The sequence below is a fragment of the Squalius cephalus genome, assembly GCF_949319135.1.
Source record: "Squalius cephalus genome assembly, chromosome: 4".
In the NCBI taxonomy this organism is placed as follows: Eukaryota; Metazoa; Chordata; class Actinopteri; order Cypriniformes; family Leuciscidae; genus Squalius; species Squalius cephalus.
In genome coordinates this window covers 25,410,225-25,413,125 of record NC_137125.1, presented here as the reverse complement: position 1 = coordinate 25,413,125, position 2,901 = coordinate 25,410,225, and the positions used below count along the sequence as shown (strand labels likewise).

The window sequence follows — 2,901 nt, the reverse complement described above, 5'->3', positions numbered from 1 at the left end:
TCACTTTACAGTTCAATTAGTCGGGTAGAAAACAAAGTATACAACACAATCCATTCTTAAACACATTTTATGTATTCACACAAGCAATTCTTCAGAGCCCCAACATGGAATTGTAAAAAAAATAATATTACTCCCATGTGTCAGTTACGATTACTATAATAAGGTCATGATTTCATCTTTAAAACGGATGAAGAAATCAACTAATTGTGGTGTTGAGCTGAGAGGGTTGTGGTCTGTTGCTCTTTGAATTAGATCTTTCAATGCAGGTTTATATTGTTTCAACAATTTGCCTGACCCCTGGGGGCTCCGTATATTTCTGATAATATTTGTGGAGAAACATTTTAATTCAGAATCCTAACCATACATTGTAGGCTACTAATTAAAAGTAATTTATTAAATCAAGTAAAATAATAACACAAAAGGCCAATGAATCTGTACCAGAAGTGATAGTGCAATGTAGCAGCTAAAGAATAATCCTCCATCAAATTGCCAGTAATCAGCTGGATCCTTGGCGAATCTGAAGAGGGGGAAAGAAGAAATTATTCAATGAAAAGTCCTTAAAAAGCAGTATTTTCTTATATCATTCCTTTAAACAATCTTAAATTGTAAAAACGTTTGCCATTATAACATTCACACTACATGAACTGAGTGATGTCAAGGGCTGGGTAAAAAATATTGATTTCTCGATTTTAATTGATTCTCATTTTTACGAAACGATATCAGTTCTTAAATCCCAAAAATCGATTAGTCATCCTCATCCTGTTTTCAGTTGATGAATGAATGGAACATTGTAGCGCGCATCCCATCCAATAAATCCAGCCCTAGTAATGTCATCTTTGAGACTGTTAGTTGTTACATGATTAAAAATGTAAACTTTAAGCATGGCAATCCCATCAGAAATCTGTATCATAGCAAGGGAAGCACACACACAAAAAAAAAACAACAACAACAAAAAAAACCAATTGGTACCAAAATCAAACCATCAAATAATTTTACCTGCAGCCATTTATCCTATTATGACACGTCTGAGGGTCTTTCCCTTTACGGTGTCCAGTGATTAAAGAAAGGACTGATGAAGGTGACATGCATCCACTTTCAGTGCGCCACTTCAGCAGAAAAAAGACAAAAGGACAAAAAAGTTACTCAGACTTTCTATCAGTAACATTAAATGTCTTACTTTAAAGGTGAAAATCATATTAATACTATATATTAAACCCAGTGTAGGTTTTTGAACAGTGGGTAAAATTAACTTACTGTAACAGTTAGTTGGTGAATGGGTCTTTCTGTTGGGTGTTCTCCCCAGAAAAAAATTATTCCAATGCTTGATCTAAAAAAAAAAAATGTAAACAAATATATTTTCAATACTGTTATCAGTGTTTGAAGAGGTTATGTAAACATACTTCTAACGAATAAATGACTGTTTTATCACTTTACTCATTCCCACGCTTTTTTACCTCTAATGTGTTTTTAAACTAACGTTAGCTGACATTAAACACACAACATTACCAACAACAAAACACAGCAATATCAGATGGTACTAAATTACATTGAAATACGTGCTTATATTGCTACAGCAGTACAAAAACACACAGAGAGATAACTTATTTAACGTATAAGGTTGCATTAAGCCTATGACCGTTACTCATGTCCATAAACGTTAAAAGGGGGGTACAATGGTGTTTCATGTATTCAGAGTTGTTTACAGTGTTAAAGAGATGGATTCTCACGCTAAACATGGCCAAAGTTTAAAAAAAATGTTTTGGACGAATAACGGAGAATTTCTGTGCCGAAAATCTTACTTCCGGGTTGGTACAAGTTTCGGCTGGTTTTTTTTCGACCGTGGATCTAATGACGTAGACCAGAGTGGAACTCCTTATATGAGCATTTCTCCCGGAAAAGCTCACCCGCGCACACGTCGACCAGAGGAGAGCGAGACCGCGCACATCAACGCGCTTCAACAGGAAATCATCGGCAGCGCTGCATAGTGTTCCCAAAGAACCCAGCGTTAGGAACAGTGGATGCAGATTGTTTTTCCGGGGCAAAAACGAGTTGTGTAGACTGTTTGTTCCCTGCATTTCGACGATGAATGTTTTATAAACAAAGCCCAGATCGACGGATTCTCTCTATGGCTCTGGCTTCGCCCACACGGCCCGCCTCCAGACGCTCGGTTTTTTCCGGAAAGACTCGGTACAGCCTATCTTTCTTTTATAAATATAATAAAACTAAAGACTTTTTGGAGATATGAAGGATGCAATACTACTCTATAGGTACTCAAGATTAACAGGAGATTGAGTGAAAATGAGCATTTCACCCCCCCTTTAATTTAACTGACTGCTAAGGACTGAAAAATGTTTTCTTACCTGATATCGCCAGTATTTTTACAGACCACGTACGACCCCTTCCTCTGTTCACATTCCAGCTTTTGTTCTTCATTGATATCAACTTAAATTCGCTCAAAATTGAAGAATTCAACAGGCATATAAAATAATCCAGGTCTGACCGAGTAATCAATGCAAGCAGCAGCTCAGCTCTGTCCTACTAAGGCAAAAGACCTTAACTCACCAGAGTGTGAAACTGAGAAAAATGACTTTAAAGTTATCTTAATGTCCTGGCAATTGAGTTATAGGTATAATATTGTAATTTTCACATGTTGTAGTGTATACCTTTATTAACCCATCTACAAAAAAATGTTGAACTCAATTTTGACCTTTGACCATTTTTCGGAAGTTACTGTATTCTGCCTTAGCATTGCCCACAAAATGACAATTGGTCATACCAAGGCAAAAGACCTTAACTTCTATTTTATAGCCAATGTTATGCTTAAAATGTAAGCAATATTAAAATTGGACTCACTATAAAATGGCTTTACATGTATCAACAAGAAGTTAAAGTAGTGAGAAT

General features: G+C 36.1%; 1 long non-coding RNA gene across 1 annotated transcript; it reads right to left on the bottom strand.

Annotated features, from left to right (window-relative positions):
- Positions 1-443: 443 nt before the first annotated feature.
- Positions 444-2,524, bottom strand: LOC307157427. Its single transcript, XR_013820955.1, has 4 exons — positions 2,361-2,524; positions 1,255-1,327; positions 997-1,106; positions 444-517 (listed from the first exon to the last, which is right to left on the bottom strand). It is a non-coding gene; the product is annotated as an uncharacterized lncRNA (long non-coding RNA).
- Positions 2,525-2,901: the final 377 nt, after the last annotated feature.